This window comes from Lactuca sativa, chromosome 3 (assembly GCF_002870075.4).
Source record: "Lactuca sativa cultivar Salinas chromosome 3, Lsat_Salinas_v11, whole genome shotgun sequence".
Taxonomy (NCBI): domain Eukaryota; kingdom Viridiplantae; phylum Streptophyta; class Magnoliopsida; order Asterales; family Asteraceae; genus Lactuca; species Lactuca sativa.
The window spans coordinates 79,540,651-79,558,120 of NC_056625.2; the positions used below are offsets into that span (position 1 = coordinate 79,540,651).

A 17,470-nucleotide genomic window follows, 5' to 3' on the forward strand; every position below is an offset into this window, starting at 1 on the left:
ACTATTTTTTTCTGATGTTTTTTAATTTTTATTTTTCTAATTCGTTTTATTTTTTAAATTTATACCATATTATTTAAAAAAACATTTAAATTAATAAAACATAATTAAATTAACTATTTAATTAAACATACCATTTTAAAAATAAAAACAATATTACAAAAGAAAAAAACATTGACCGAAAACATACGATAGTCATAATAATTTTAAAAATATAAAACCGATATTTCCGCTCGATCTTCGTCTTCATTTTTCGGAGCACTTTCGCCCGTCTCAGTAGCATATTTTCATCGCTAGTTTGAAGCATCGTCAAATCCTTCACAATACGATCTTCTTCGGTTTCACGGCGAAGGAACTCCAAATGCTCACGTTGAGTGTGATTTCGTTGTGAGCGTCAGATTTTTGTTTCATTTCCGCTTGCTCTCGAAGTCTACTTTCGTTTTCCTCCGCGTGTCATTGAGCTGGCCTCGCTTTTCGCGACCCATCGGTCGTCGATGCGGGGAGATCTCTTTGATGTCGTTGAAGTCGCCCAATATATCATCTGTGTACGCATTCAGGTCGATGTTAGTGTGCCCGTCTGAAACGTCGATCGAACCCAATACGCGAGACCTCTTGGATTATTGCTCCGAAAATGTGTCTGTTTTATTCCATTTTGGGTCTTCCTTAACAATCTCTCAAATATTTTCGTGCTCGAAAACATGACCCGTCTCGACATGATATTGGTCAATTGCTTCTCTGTAAACATCAAAAATCGGTCGTAACATTTTGCTTGTGCAAGGAAAGTTTGTTGTAGATGAAATTGAACTCGGTACACCTCTTGCTTATTTGAGTCCACTTGCTAATCAACATATCGTGATTGCGATAATTTTCATCATACTTCAAAATGGTCCGAAATTTCCCGATCACGGCCTCCCAAAAAGCAATTTTTCTCATATCGTTTCCTTGAGTAGGATTTTTTGATGTCCCACACCATGACACCGCCAACGCATATTCTTCCTCTACAGCCCACCGTGCTAGAGGTTCGTTTTTCGATTGCTCCACCGCAACCGCTTTCCCTTTCCTTCTTGCTATCCCTTTGTTAGCCATTTTTTTTGGGCTCCCCCCCCCCAACCCCCTCCGCTTGCGTCTCAGGTACCATTTCTTCCATGGGTGGTGGTTGTGTGGTATTTTGTTGAATTGTAGCGAATATGTTTAAAAGGTTTTGTGCAAGGGTTATGGGGAATTGTGGTGGGGTGAGGCAGGATTGAAAAAGGTGTCTTGAGTGTTGAGGATGTTCGCATACAACTCATATTGTGCAAAACCGAGAGGCGGAGATGTATTTGTGTTTAGATGATGAGTGTTCGGGTTTTGATCCATAGCGATAGAATGAGTAATTGTTTAATGATTCAAAACATGATGAGAGGAGTAATTTGGATTGTAGGTAAAGTTAAAGTCAAAGTTGAAAAAATAAATTTGTTGTTTTTTTTTTTACATTTTTTACCATTTTTAAACGGCCCAATTTATTACCGTGTGAGAATCTTAATCCAAATGAAGTCGTTTCTACCACACTAACGCCTCGTAACATAACGTCGGGTAACACCTGTTGGGGGCGGTGTAGTCGGCGTTCTTTTGAGTGTCATGTCGTATAAACGGGAAGTTTCGTTGCCCGCTCCTACATGTCTTAATCCTTCAAAAAAACAAAGAATAATTTTAAACAATTTTCACATTTTCTTTCAAGAAGCCATGTTAATAATTATAAATTAAAATTTTTAATTAAAAACTAGCGGAAAAACCCGGGCTTCGCCTCGGGCCGTTTTTTGTGTCTTTTATGAAAAAATGTAAAAGTTTTGACTGCAAGAACCAAAAGTATCAAAATGTCTAAAGAATTAAATGAGTTTGAATTAGCAAGTTTTTAGAAAAGGGACCAAAGTTGTCAAATCCTTAAAGTTTTGTAGCCAAAATTTGAATATTAAAAGGTTCCTAGAAAAATGTAAAAATTTTGATTCCAATGACCAAAAGTGTCAAAATGGCTAAAGAATTAAAGGGATTGGAATTAGGAAGTTTTTAGAAAACTGACCAAAGTCGTCAATTTCTTAAAGTTTTCTGGCCAAACTTTGAATATTAAAAAGTTCCTGGAGTTGAAATTAGTAAGTTTTTAGAAAACAGACTAAAGTCGTCAATTTCTTACAGTTTTGTGGCCAAACTTTGAATATTAAAAGGTTCTAAAAAATGAAAAAAAAAATTGATTTCAATGGCCAAAAGTGTCAAAATGGATAAAAAAGAAGGGGCAAAGTTGACAAAAAAAAAAGACAAGTTTACTATAAGGGGCTGGAATTATCAAGTTTTTAGAAAATGAACCAAAGTTATCAAATCCTTAAAGCTTTGTGGTCAAACTTTGAATATTAAAAGTTCGTGAAAAATGACCAAAAATCTCAAAATAGATAAAAAAAAAATGATCAATTATGTCAAACTCTTAGGAATTTTACTGTTCCTAACGGAACATACAATTAATATATATATATATATATATATATATATATATATATATATATATATATATATATATATATATATATATATATATATATAATGATAATAATAATATTGACTATAAATTTATCTTGAGCAAATTACACGAATGGTCCCTGTGGTTTAGGGTAATTTGTGTGTTTGGTCTTTAACTTATTTTTTAACTCGGGAGGTTCCTAATGTTTGTTTTTGTTACACGATTGGTCTCTGTGTTTACCTAAAAAGACTATTTTTCTCTTGATTTTTTAATTTATTTAAATAAACACACCTCCAACCTCACCCCTTCCCCTTACCTTACTTACTCCATCATTTTTCCTATTTAAATAACAGTTTTTTTAGGTAAGACAGAGACCAAGCGCGTAACAAAAACAAACAGTAAGGACCAAACGCGTAACAAAATCAAATAGTAGAGACCTTCCGAGTTAAAAAAATAAGTTATGGACCAAACGCGCAAATTACTCCAAACCATAGGGCCCATTGGTGTAATTTACTCATTAATCTTAAAAGTAAAAGGTTAAAACATAAAAGTCCAACGATTACCTCATAGATTCCAACTACTCACCTCTTCCCTAACTAAATTCAAAGAACTTTGTTGATGCTTTGTGGATATTTCATTTGTATAGCCTTTAATATTTAATAACTTTACTTGTAGAATGTGAGCACTTTTTAGAATTAAAATTATTAAATTGGTCACTAATAATATCTTACAATCTAGTTTAACTACTTTACGATATTAATATCAAAAGTTTATTAATATTGTATATAATATCTTATAATCTAGTTTAACTACTTTACGATATTAATATCAGAAGTTTATTAATATGGTATATAAGTAATAAGTTACATCTTAACAACTATTAAATTTGTTTGAGATATATGATATTGTAACCCAGGAGGATATTTATCAAAGGAGGATATTTGATTTTTGTAGTAAGTTTAGATGCTAGAACTTGGAAGTGGAATTTGGACTTACCATAGCTAACAAATTATTACAAATACGAGTTAACGAACTAAAAAGATAACGAACTTTGGTTTTGTCGATATTTAATTAACTATATTCTTTTCGTATACGCTTGATTGATAAATTTGTTTGGTCCGTTGAAAATAGAGAAATGTTACTTAAAGTTGCGAGTTTATTTGGAGCTAAGGTGGGTTTATATGACCCACCTAAATTTTAAATATGTACAATGAATTATATAAGAAAAATAAAAAAAAAATAAGGACATATCATAAATATTTTAAAGTATATAACTTAATATGTTTGAGAAAAAAAATATAAACTATAGATAATATAAAACATATTTGGTTGTATGAAAGAGTCCTCTTCCAAAAAAGAAAATGATGAGAGGGTTTTTCATTATAAATAAATGTTTTATTTTTATACTTCTACACCATAAGCCTCATAAAGGCTTAGTTCAAATGCATTTGCTCCAAATATAAGTTGATTTAGTTTTTTTTTTTTAAGTTATGATTGTTCTGGGCTTGATCCTCTCGTCACAAATTTTTATACATGTGAACTAGTTAGCTTTTTGTTTGAAAATGTTAATGGAACCATGTGTTTTTTTTTTTTTATTATAGACTTTCATCTTACTACTTGTAATTATTGGTGATATTTACCATATTATCAATAGGTCAAATGCATACGAAAATAACAGAATTGATTAAATATGGATAAAAACTAAAGTTCGTACATAGAAAATATATTTTTATCAATAACAACCGCAACAAATTTAATGAAAAATGATTAAAAAGTGGATAGAAAATCTTGTTTTTTTCAGAAAAAACAAGTTGCTCAAATGAGAAGCAAGTGGAGACAGTTTTGTTGTGTAGCTAAAATAAGGTTCATAAACTTAACAAAAATATAGAATTCCAAAAAATTTATATAACTACTTTTTATATAATAGGCATGGTTTTAAAAAAACGCGTCATGACGCGCCTCAAGGCGTGTCATGACGTGAGGCGTGGTGTAGCCGTTACGAAAACGTTCAAGCGGATATGTTAAGCGTGACGTCCAAATACCGTGTCAACGCGCACCTTATCGCATTATGGCGCGAGTTTTTTTCAAGGCTTGAGTTTATTTATTTATTTATTTATTTTTTGTTTTTAATTTTGTTTGTCAAACCTAAAATATATTTTTTTAACTTTTTTAGATTAAATATTAATATAATACTTCTAAAAACTTCATATATTTGAAAAGGTTCAATAATTATATAATTTATCTTTTTTAATGAATATAAAATAGTCACGTCTTTAAAAACGTCATGACTCGCCTAGACTTGTTATGGCATAACTTTAACCTTGCCACCAAGCTACGATTTACGTTATTTAGAACCTTGATGATAGATGACTCTATAAATTTTGCAATTTACATAACTATTTTTTATAAAATAGGTGAGTAAATACGATTCTTTTAGCTTTCCTCTGATTGATATAAAACCTAGCATAAGAAAAAATTATTTGACTAATTTTTCGATATTTAAAATATTATTTACCAAAATTAAAGAAAAAAACAAATCAACATCACGTGTTGTTTACCATAAATGGCATTCTGTTAATTTCATAAGAAGAAACTTGTGATACCTGATAAGTTTCGTATAACATCACGTTAGGTGTGAGACCCATGTATTACATGAGTTTAATTAAAAAAAATAAATATAAAATTTTAATAATTTGAATAGTTTGAATTAATAAGAAAAATTTTGAATTATTAAAATTAATAAGACTTTAATGTATTGAATACATTACATATATAAACCATTTCTAATAAATACTTTACATATATATTACCTACATATTAAATGTGAAATTTTAATTTAATAAAATGAAAAATACAATAAAATGACAAGTGGAAAATAGAAAATTTAAAAATTCTAGAAAATACCATTTGTCTAAATGAATGAGAAGAGGACATGTGGTAAAAAACCTTCATTTATTATAATAGATTTAAAAAGTAAAAACAATTTTGTAGGAATATTTCCAATTCAGGAGTCTTATATTTTTCCTCCAAAACTTTACCAATGTTATTACCTAACGTTTTTAATTAATCCTATCAGATTGCTAAACACAAATGTCGATATGTCCGAGTGGTTAAGGAGATAGACTTGAAATCTATTGGGCTTCGCCCGCGCAGGTTCGAACCCTGCTGTCGACGAATTTCTTTTTTGTATTTTTCCGTCCTGAATTTGATTTTTTATCACGTCTAGTTAAAGTTGCAACCAATAAAAAGAAAAGTTTTTAAGCTTGATTTTATGTAGTTAGTAAAGAATTTCTGATCAAATTCACCATACGAAAAGACAGAAAGAATTTTTCGGGTTATAATTATTCTTATAGCAAATTAGCAATGCTGTTAATTTCTTTTGGATATATATAAATTAATAAATTTGAGAGCATGTGTCATCTTTTCGTCTAAAAAGTATCATATTTTGGATAGTTTGTTATTTAATCGATCAGTTCATACTCAGTTTTTTTTATCTATTAAATAAGAATATATTTTAACTTTTTATTCATACAATAAAAAGTTAGAAACTATTAACAAAAAAACATGGTTATTTATTTGAACTTTTTGTTGATCATAAAAATTGTTGAAGTGACTTTTCCTGATTGACTTCGCTGCCATATGGTTGCCATGTTATTTTCATTTATTTTCGGTTCATTGTTTTTTTCTTTTGTATCAAATCTCTTTTATTTAGTTTTTAACTTTTTATTGATTCAAATGTCACTAGGGTAGTGTTTGGTGTTTAGTTTCGAATACGCTAACGGAAATTACGGAATGAAACATACTTCTGTAATGGAATGAAACGTAACGGGCGTAATTTAAAAAAAATGGTTGTTACAAGGTAATTGAATGAAACATTACTCACAAAAATGCTATATTTTCTTCTGTGGTTGTGATTTTCATTCCATTAGTACAAGTGTTTTTCTCTTTAACTGCTTAAGAAAATAATATGATATAAATTACTTCTGTTCATTTAATCTTTAATAGATGTTTTTTTTATTTTTTTTTAATTTCAATCAAATAATTTTTATTTTTAAAAAATTAATAGAAATATTATTTATTATAATTATATTTTATGATTTCACTAGGTGTGAGACCCATGTATCACATGAATTTATTTAAAAAAAATTAATATAAAATTCAAAATATTTGAGAAGTTTGAATTTATAAGAAAAGTGAGAATTGAATTATAAAAATTAAAGTGTTTTTTTTTTTTTTTTGTCTTTTAAATTTAAACAAATAATTTAAATAAATAAATAAAGGAACTTAATGAAACTTTAATTTAGTAATTTCGACATTAGAAGGAAATTCTATTAATGAAATTGACATGCATTTATTATTATATTTATATAATATTTGGCATTTAATAAAATAGAAAAACCATAAAATGACAAGTGAACATACGATTTATTGATAATTTCCCATTATTTAAGTATTACAAATTTCCTTTATATATTTTTGAAGTTACAGATTGTCTTCAGGGATAGTAACACACGATTTATTGATAGTTAATGTATTTCAGATATTATACAAAATAATACGAGACATGAATGTCTTATAGATACTTATAGGTTTTATAATTTAAAAACTTCCAAACAACATCACAGTCGATATGTCCGAGTGGTTAAGGAGATAGACTTGAAATCTATTGGGCTTCGCCCGCGCAGGTTCGAACCCTGCTGTCGACGAATTCAATTTTAATTTTTTTTCCTGATTAGACTTACCCTTTTTTTTTCCTATATAAAATCTTTTACGCAAGAACGACGATAAATATGATGCTGCACAGTTTCAGTAGCAGGCTACAAAATAGAGAGAGGTGTCTTCATATGGTGAAGGTACTTAATTGTTGGCTTATTATTATATTCTTGCATATATCATTGCATAAAGAACTTTAGTGGTTGCCATTATTCACTTTATAATGGAAAAAGCAGCCTTGATTGAGTCAATCGCAAACATGTGTCATGATTTGATTCAACTGTTATTGGAAAAGATATTGAATTTGGTTTACGGGAGAAGATTAAAATTTTAAGGAACATTGTTAGTATTTTATTAAGACGAAGTAAAATTCATTATGCACGTTGCGACGAAGAACTCATTTGTTATTTGTCTATAAAATGTGATTTTCAAATGTCAACAATTCATATATAGAAGAATGAAGTATCAGACTAATGACATATACAATACTTGAATTCTCGGTGTAGATGCTACATAGTTGGTTCTCATCCTTCAGAGACTACGAGTGTAATAGGAGCATCCGTCGACAAAAGGATCACCCTAAGATGATCATCTCATGGCTATTGAGAACGAATCAAATTAGATGGTTCTACTTTCTGACTTGCTCCTACGGAACCAAGATCGAAAAGATTGAAAAAATCAGTCATTCACAACCACTGATGAAGGACGATTATATCATATCATGTGGAATAGTGTTGATCCGCTGATTTTGAATGACCTATGCGAAAATTAAAAATGAGCCCCTAATTATAATTTTTTTATAAAAAAAAATCATTAAACTACAATAAAGCGATAAATGTTACAAAATTAATAAAAGAAAAGTATCACTAATATGTAAATTTTTTTTTCAGTATTCCATCACTAATCCATCACAAATCCTTTGCTAAATGTACGTAAAAGAATTTGTCGTTTCGTATCGTTAATTGTCATCCCTAAATTGATCTTCATTTCTCTAACTTGGTCTTCTTTTTTCGAACTAATCTTGATCCTATGGAAGGGAATTAACTAATGATTTAATATGATTTAATCATTAAGGGGTTGTTTGATAGTTGCTGATTAAGTCAGATATGACTTGGTCATAACCTAATTGGGTCTGAAGCTTTGACTATATATGTCTTTGACTGAAATTATGTTGTTTGATTACGTATTTGAATGACTGCGTTGATTGTTGAAATTGACCATTCTACCATTATGCTATGTTTTGTGCTAAACAAAATGTATTTATTTGATATAATATCTTAGTACAATTGATAAATACTTATATAAAATAGACAAAGTTGCAAAATTGATCCATATGGTATGTATTTTTTTGGCTTTTAGTCCAAACTTCGACTTTTTAGGGTCCATGTTCATTTTGGCCTGATTTGTATGTGGAAATGATCCCTCTTAAACTTGAAAAGACTAATCTGTCATTTTAATTTGTTTTTTCAATTTTCTTAAATATATTTCCTTTTTACTTAAATTTTTAAAAATAAAAACAAATAAAGAGCTCTCTCTCTCTCTCTCTCTCTCTCTCTCTCTCTCTCTCTCTCTCTCTCTCTCTCTCTCTCTCTCTCTCTCTCTCTCTCTCTCTCTCTCTCTCTCCTCAAGAAAACCTACACAATTTCACACATATATACACATTGTAATTACACACACTAAATGTAACACTCTCGTTTCTGATTAAGCATTATTATGATGATGTAATAGTTAGGGTCAACAATTGTAACCTATTTGACGTAATAAAAAAGAATTATGTGAATATTATGGGTTTCATGATTATTATTATATAATAAAATAGGAAAAATCAGACGAATCGTCTGTAAATCGTATAAATAAGTGTGCCAAAACATATGTATATATATATATAAAGTACACGTCGTTCCGATCCCGAAAATATAAGTTTTATCGTAATCCGAATCCGTATGAATTAGATATGATTTTTATAAGATATAAACGTCAGTCACGCATAAGGAATGTGTGATGTAAAAAGCTACGAAGAGAACGGTTGACTTTTAGCTAATGTCATTAAAAAGAAAATCGTAGTACTCCTTTAAAAAGAATTTTAAGAAAAGAATGCCAAAAACGAAGTTCGTATGGAAGAGTTATGATTTTAACAAAATCATTTAATTCTATAAAAATATGGAAGAAAAAATAAAGTCAAAGTTAGTCGACGGAGTCTAAAGAAAGTTGTAGATCTCGTCGATAGCTATGCGTGTATATAAAGAACGTCAAAAACGGAGTTCGTATGAACGAGTTATAAATTATAATAGCATATTTACATATTACAATAAAGTGTAAATCATATATACGTATACATATATATATATATATATATATATATATATATATATATATATATATATATATATATACATATGTATATATCATTAGAAAGGTATCGACACACACACACACACATATATATATATATATATATATATATATATATATATATATATATATATATATATCATTAGAAAGGTATCGACGATACGGTCGTTATAAGACTAGTGTTGAGTACCTTTGACATTAGTTTAGTAAAAATATTGTTAAATTTATTTAAAATAATATTATAAAAGGGTGTTTAGTCATTTAAATTACTATAAGGTCATTAAGTAATTATAGTTGTTGGTTTTTGAAAATTCAGTTACTATAAATAAAAGGTTCTAGGCTCTCATATTTCTTACACCATTTTCTTGATTCAAGAGTCTTTCTCTTCTTATCGCCGAACATTTCGATCCCTCGTGATTCGACTTCTCTTTCTGTAGTTTTAGTATAGCAAGGTGAGCGCGGAAGTGCTACAAGAATCTTTTTAGAAAAAAAGATTCAGCGACGAAGTTCTGACCACGGAGTCCTAAGTTTTTGCTAGAAACCTTGTAAGTGAGTTATGTTTACCATACTTTAAGTATAACTTATATTTAAGTTTATTATCGTTATTATGAACCTATAAACAATATATGTGCTAAGTATTATAAAATATACAAAGTGTTAGTATAATACCCTTTAACTGCTCACGGTACGGGAATTTGGTTTGAAGGGCCACTTGGGTTGTTGGATTTAAGAACAGCTTAATTGTTAAAATGGCCTTGCCCTTCGGTGTTTCATGTTTGACCCATGTTTGTACATAGTAGTTGAAAAGTACTGTTTAAGAATTATATAATACAATAAAAACAATATTGCTCGTAGATCTTGAGTTAATGATAAATCCAGACTAATAATTAGTCGCAAAAAATATTAGACTAAAATCTAGTGATAATGATACTAGGTTTTTCGAAGGAAAATAAAATTGTTAGAAGCAAGTGTTGCCTGAGTTTGGAGTCATCACTTTAACAAGTGAGTGCATAGTTACTTTCATATTACATATAGATATGAAGTATTTGATATAAATTACATGCTATGTATGCATATTATATGTGTTCTTGATATCTATGGTGGATGAACGAAATATACATGTTTTATTCGATTTAAACTGTATATGTATTTTATACATATAATTATGTTGGGTAAATATGGGTAGATGAAATAAATGATGAATGATGAAATAAAATGATGATAGGCCTCGATGTTTAAGTTGATTCGGTCATCTAACAGAGTATAGATGACGACCACAAACTATTCTAGACAGTCCAGTGGAACGCTAGCAGGTTCGCAACATGTAAGTGTTTTTGAACTACATGTTCACCAGGTGTACTCCACCCCCTAATTGTTGCCTTATTGACATATATTTCCGAGGAATCCCCTACGCAATGTTGTCTTCCCGATGATAATCCTTAGGCTAGGTCCCTTAAATTAGATATCTTAGGGACATAAAGTGAGGATAATGGAAATGAGTAATCGGGTTGACTGATTTGATGATAATAAAGAACTTAATTATTATGTGTTGAAAACCCTATGTGCTCACCAGTCTCTCCAGCCTGACCCACTCAGTTTCGTGTATTATAGGTAATGGCACAAGAGCATAGATGCGATGATCTGATTAGGGATTACGGATTATAGGCCAGTAGAAATAAATAAATGTTGTAAGGCCTATATTGTTTCTGTTTATGTGTTTGATCTGTATTGACAATGAAATCCCGAGGTTTTTAATATAAAAATACATTTCTTCGAAAATTCTTTGATAAAATCATTATCATATTTTTGGGAACAAATCTCGCAACATTTTCTTCAAAAAGGTACTATGATTTTTATATAAAGAATAAATAAAATCGGTCTTTTTTTGTTGTGAAATTAGGAATGTCTTAGTTTGTATCAAAGCATTAGTTTAAGCGAATTAGGAATTTGTAGGATTTTTAGACTTCAACTTAGAATGCTAAGTGATGATTGTGAGATGAGTATCTGCTATATTTAGAAAATATATAGACACGAGCACTAGCTTATTTTAGGAACGATGCCTAAATTTCTTTTACGTGCTAAATGATTTATGATACCTTATATGTTTTATGATGCTATTATTTGATCAGATCTATGGTCTATTGCCGACTAGATCTGGAAACTTTATGTGTTGAGATTTCTAAACGTTTAACTACGATATTAGAACTGGCATGTAACTTTTCGAAGTGAAAAGGAGGTTTATACGTCTATCATAAATAAAGCTTTCCCTATCTTAATATTCTCGTCTCGAACTTCTACTTGGTGCCTACTAAACTCTCCAAGATAGAGAGGTTTGCTAACGGATTATCAACAGAATTTGGTCGAAAGGTAAATATGGCAACTACTTTAAAGACATTTGTTAAAGCAGGCAAGAATATGGAGACCTTACTTGGGGAGAAGGGTTTGGAAAGGATAGGGGTAGGAGAGAAAAAGAATTTCGATGGATCTTCAAGGTCCAACAAGAAGAGCATATTTTCAAAATCTAGTTCCAAAAAGTTTGGAAGTGGAAGAGAATCAAAATGGTGTCAGAAGTGCAAGAAGAAGCAATCTGGACAATGTGGCGAGGAGTTGACTTGTTTCAAGAGCGGAAAAAACTGGTCACTACGCCAATGAGTGTACATACAACAAGAGGGTGTGTTACGGATGTAATGAAGAAGACTTATTTCTAGGGATTGCCCGAAGAAGAAAGATCCAGAAAGGCCTAATGTTCCGCCGAGGCCAAAGGCAAGAGCATTCCAGATGACCCTGGAAGCAGCAAAGGATGCAGCAGATGCCGCTTCAGGTATATTTCTTGTAAATAGTTTGTCTGCCAATATATTGTTTGATTAATGAGCAAATTACTCCTTTATATCACACAAATTTGGTGGAAGACTAGCATTGCCTATAGATAAACTTCATAACGCTCTAGTTGTAGAAGTTGTTGGTGGCAAATTCATACCTATTAGCGATTGCATAAAAAACATCGTCCTCTACTTGACGGAAATAGATGTGATGATCTGATGAGAGATTATGGATTATAGGCCAGTAGAAATAAATAAATGTTATAAGGCCTATGTTGTTTCTGTTTATGCTTTTGATATGTATTGACAATGACATCCCGAGGTTTTAATATAATGAAAATACATTTCTTCGGAAATGCTTTGATAAAATCTTTATCATATTTTGGGAACAAATTCTGCAACATTTTCTTCAAAAAGGTACTCTGATTTTATATAAAGCATATATAAAATTGGTCTTTTATGGCCATGAAATTGGGGATGTCACACTAAATGATATGCTTCGATTTGGAAATGAAAAACGATTTCATGTTCTTGGTTCTTGTGCTCTTCTATCTCCAACCTCCATTTTCAAGAACAAACCCAAATTTGATCTTCTTCATGTTCATCAAAACTCAGGTCCGATCTTCATCTTGTAGAGTTGTTCCTTTTGCAGAACCTAGTCAATGCTCCAATCTCGTCCTCTCCAGCTCTATTTTTTTTTTTATCAAAAGATGGTGGCAAGCACAATTTTTTCCCGATTAAGAAAGAGGGAAGGGCAGTGACCGGAGGAAGAAAGAGTGATTTCTGATTCACACACACATATACCTTCTTGAAACAAGTTCAGATGCATACACATATATCTCTTAATTCCTACTTACTGAAAAGAATTTTCCCAAAACCATAAATGATTTAGACGTGTATTTTTCGGAGGTAGGTGTAAGAGGCGTTGTTGCTGGTGATCAAGTGCAGACTGGATCTATGGATGATCAGGTAAGGGATGCTGTATTGATGTAAAATATGATGGGTTTGTCGAGTTCATTGGAGGATCGAGTTGAGAATTCCACAACTCTAGGTGGCGTCGCCTCCGGTGGTAAACCTCCATCGTCAAAGAGAGTGTGTGGGTGTCCATACCTTCAAATCTTCATATAGATTACTTCTTCCATGACTGATGTTATGTAAAATCTGAAATTGGGGTTTATAAACTTCATATTCTTGCATTAATGGGTAATACCATGTACCAATTTGAGTGTGCGTGTGTGTTTTTCTGAGGAAGAAGATGATCGATCAGGTGAAGACGAAAAATAAAAGGATAGAGATGGGGATGAAATTGGGGATGTCACACTAAATGATATGCTTCGATTTGGAAATGAAAAACGATTTCATGTTCTTGGTTCTTGTGCTCTTCTATCTCCAACCTCCATTTTCAAGAACAAACCCAAATTTGATCTTCTTCGTGTTCATCAAAACTCAGGTCCGATCTTCATCTTGTAGAGTTGTTCCTTTTGCAGAACCTAGTCAATGCTCCAATCTCGTCCTCTCCAGCTCTATTTTTTTTTATCAAAAGATGGTGGCAAGTACAATTTTTTCCCGATTAAGAAAGAGGGAAGGGCAGTGACCGGAGGAAGAAAGAGTGATTTCTGATTCACACACACATATACCTTCTTAAAACAAGTTCAGATGCATACACATATATCTCTTAATTCCTACTTACTGAAAAGAATTTTCCCAAAACCATAAATGATTTAGACGTGTATTTTCGGAGGTAGGTGTAAGAGGCGTTGTTGTTGGTGATCAAGTGCAGACTGGATCTATGGATGATCAAGTAAGGGATGCTGTATTGATGTAAAATCTGATGGGTTTGTCGAGTTCATCGGAGGATCGAGTTGAGAATTCCACAACTCTAGGTGGCGTCGCCTCCGGTGGTAAACCTCCATCGTCAAAGAGAGTGTGTGGGTGTCCATACCTTCAAATCTTCATATAGATTACTTCTTCCATGACTGATGTTATGTAAAATCTGAAATTGGGGTTTATAAACTTCATATTCTTGCATTAATGGGTAATACCATGTACCAATTTGAGTGTGCGTGTGCGTTTTTCTGAGGAAGAAGATGATCGATCAGGTGAAGACGAAAAATAAAAGGATAGAGATGGGGATGCGTCTTGTAGTAGGGGAGAGAGAGAGAGAGAGGTGGGTCCTCTATTATTTTTTAATTTTTAAAATAAATAAATAAATATTAAATTAAAAAAAAAAAAAGAATAATGAAAAATAAACACCCCAATGGTATTATAGTCATTTCAATTTTCGGAGGGACTATTTTCACATACAAACTAGTCCAAAAGGGCCACGAAGCCAAAAAAGTCGTGGTTTTGACTAAAACCTCAAAAAAAATGCATACCACAAGGATTATTTTTGCAGTTTTTCCATAAAATATTATGCGAAATCCAAATTAAATATAAATAATTAAGAAGTTTGTAAAACAACAATGATAATAGAGATGGAAAATCAAATTTGGAAGACTAAACAACAATGATTCATTATGCAAACATGTTACAATTGTTGCATGCTGAGTAGGGATTCTATACCCTAATTGGACATTTGTGAAACTTTTTTTTGTAAAAGTGTGAGCGTGAACCAAACAGTTAAAAGAAATAAATTGAGAGTGTTCTAAAATATGCATTCATCATAAAGACAATGATAAATGTGCTAACAAGTCATGGTCAAGATCTGACTAAGGGACAAAGTCACAAATCTTGATCTTATTCATTGTAGATATGCATTCGCAAACGTCTTGAGAGTGTTCTAAAGTATGCATTTAGAAATGTTTAGTATGTTTCTTATTATTACATGAGTTATCAGATATGAGATAATTACATTAACAAAAAGACAAAGCGATTGTATGAAGCAAAACTTTAGAATAATGAGAGTATGAAAGAAATCCAACATAAATAGTTTACCTGATTGAGATTGAGAAACGAGGAAGGAAGTTTGAGTAGGAAGTTATAAGTGATTTTTTTGTTACAGATACCAAATGTTCAAAGATTTTAGTTCCCAATACCAAATTGAATCTAGACCTGTAAATATTTATACAAGAAATACAACAAAAAATGAAACACAGGTCTTTCAAATTGAAGGAACACAATAAACAGTTGATGAAGGAAATGAATGAGTAAACCCCTAATACCTGACAATCAGTATTGAAGGAATCAATTAAGTAGATCGATTTCAGTACTAATGAAGCTAACACTAAAGACCAATTACAAAAGAAATTGAGACATAGAGAGAAAATAGACAATACAAACCTAGAATCAGTGCAACAAACAATCAAGTTCTTCAAATCGCAAGGATTGAGAGAGATGGAAGGATCTGGACACTAATATGAATCATGAAATCGATTAAAATCGACCTTGTGGAATCGATTGAAATCTACCATGCGTAATTGACCCTTCTGATTGGTCTGCCAATCATTAAGTTGAGGAGGCGTTGAAAGAGCACTTTGAGAGAGTGATAGGGTTAGGGAGATAATAGGGAAGAGAGGTAGATGGATTATAAAAGAAGAACGAAGGGAAAAAAAAAGGAAAATGGGGTTATTTTCTCACTCAAATATGTTTTTGAACTTACTGAGTAAGAGATACAAGTGTTGGGCTGAAGTTCTGTTTTGTATTGCGTCTTTTGGGCTCGTAGATTAGCCTTGTATTCTCCGGTTTGGGCCTGTCCAACCGAGAGCCTTTTATGTATTGTATATAAGTTATCGCTTGCATGCATATTAGGTTAAGATTCAAGATTTCAGTTTTAGCATTCCAGAGTTTACGATATTACTTTCTTGTAATCTTCTAATCCTTTACAGTTGATGTTCTTAATCGAGCTATTCTAAGGATTTTATTTAATCATTCGACACATTTGATTCAAGCTGTTTGTTCTTATTGTTTCGTTCTGCCTTGTTATTAATATTGCGTTCTTGAAGTTTCATATTCATATACTTGTTCAAGATCTAATCGATCTTTATAGATTAAAAGTTGATTTAATCTCATCAATTGGTATCAGAGCAGGAGGCTGTGTAATCGATACACATCTTTTCTGTGAAAAAGATTTTCATTAGGGTTTTCCGCAATCATCGATATTTATTGAGCCGTCATCTTAATTGACGTATCTTAGTATTTATTGTTTTGCCCTAATCTGCTTTATTACAAGTCTAATCTTTGAACAGGTTATTACGATCATTATGGACGCAACGCAATCAAACCCTATTAATATTTCCAACAGCATTGGTTCGACGACAAAGATTCCAATCTTATACACCCATGACTATGAAGTATGGGCACATCATTTTGAAGATTACGTGATTGGATCGGAGGACAATGGTTTTCTCATATGGGAAGCCATTATCAATGGACCGTTTTCTCATTCCGCGACATCCAGAGTTATTAAGACGCAAAAAGAATACAACGATTTGCTCAAGGACGTGACGAATATTGCGCAGGATGAGAAAGATAAATTCCAGTGCAATATTAAGGCACTAAGATTGATCAGATTTGCCCTTCAGTCCGACACATTCAGACTAGTCAGCTCATGCACTACGGCGAAGGAAGTGTGGGATAGACTTCGCGAACTGTATTCAACAGACGAAGATCTTGAACATTCCATCCAAACCTTGCTTCTATCTGAATTTGGTGAATTCAGGCAAGGGTCCGAAGAAACTGTGACCCAGACGTTTGATCGCTTCAATCATCTTCTCAGCAAGATGATCAAACACGACATTGAAAGGAAGCTCATCGAACAAAAGGTTACTTTCTTGAACGGACTGCGATCTGAATGGAGAGCAGTTGTTTCCACAGTCAAAGCCCATGAACAGTTTAAATCATATTCTTTGGCGAAACTGGTTGGTATTCTAAAGTCCCAAGAGAAGATTGTGGTTCAAGAGAAGAACGTTGTGTCTAGTCTTGGTTCGTTGGCCCTCCTATCTAAAAGTAAAGCCGTGATGGAGGATGAAGAGCTCAACTTGGAAGAATATGACCTCACAACTGAGGATTATGCCATGATGGTATCCAATCCTAAGAGGTTCATAAAGAAGAGATTCTCCAGCAACAAAAACCGAAACTGGCAGGGGAGTTATAGCTCTGAAAAGGC

The 17,470-nt window shown here is 31.8% G+C and overlaps 2 non-coding genes across 2 annotated transcripts; both read left to right on the plus strand.

Annotated features, from left to right (window-relative positions):
- The first annotated feature begins 5,574 nt into the window (after positions 1-5,574).
- On the plus strand, positions 5,575-5,656 carry TRNAS-UGA (transfer RNA serine (anticodon UGA)). Its single transcript has one exon. It is a non-coding gene; the product is annotated as a tRNA-Ser (tRNA).
- A 1,450-nt stretch (positions 5,657-7,106) lies between these two features.
- Positions 7,107-7,188, plus strand: TRNAS-UGA (transfer RNA serine (anticodon UGA)). The gene has a single exon. It is a non-coding gene; the product is annotated as a tRNA-Ser (tRNA).
- The last annotated feature ends 10,282 nt before the right edge of the window (positions 7,189-17,470 follow it).